The following is a 409-nucleotide window of genomic DNA, read 5'->3' on the forward strand; positions in this document are numbered from 1 at the left end:
GGTGCCTGTGCGGAAAATGTTTCTGTCGGGGATGCTGGAGAGGAACGGAGCTGCTGGAGCTGCAGAGGAGCTGTGATTCAGCGCCTGTGGGCGTCAGGGCAGGGCCCGAGACTTGCAGGAATTGGGCAATTGCATCTTCCTGCATAATTAGGTGCCTAATTGCAGAACAAAGCTGGGAAGGGGGGCTCTGCAGGCGGAGGTGACTGCTCCTGCGCGAGGTGCCTCCCTGGGCACAGCACGGTGCCAGCGTGGCCCCCGTCAGGCTGCCTCTTGGGAGGCCCTTGGCACGGTCATGCCGAAATTCCCAGCTCTTCTTTTCCTTCTCTCTGTTTTGCTCTGCCCTGTTTCCTGCCCTCCCCTGGGGGAGGAAGAGGAGGGTGGCAGCCCCCTCCCCGGGGAGCTGCCACAC

At 62.3% G+C, this 409-nt stretch overlaps 1 protein-coding gene across 1 annotated transcript in view; it reads left to right on the forward strand.

The window, feature by feature from the left end:
- Positions 1 to 409, forward strand: part of DNMT3B (DNA methyltransferase 3 beta) — an 18,515-nt gene that overhangs the window by 7,615 nt on the left and 10,491 nt on the right. The gene's annotated exons all lie outside the window — the stretch shown is intronic.

This window comes from Egretta garzetta, unplaced genomic scaffold (assembly GCF_000687185.1).
Source record: "Egretta garzetta isolate BGI_Z169 unplaced genomic scaffold, ASM68718v1 scaffold316, whole genome shotgun sequence".
Taxonomy (NCBI): Eukaryota; Metazoa; Chordata; class Aves; order Pelecaniformes; family Ardeidae; genus Egretta; species Egretta garzetta.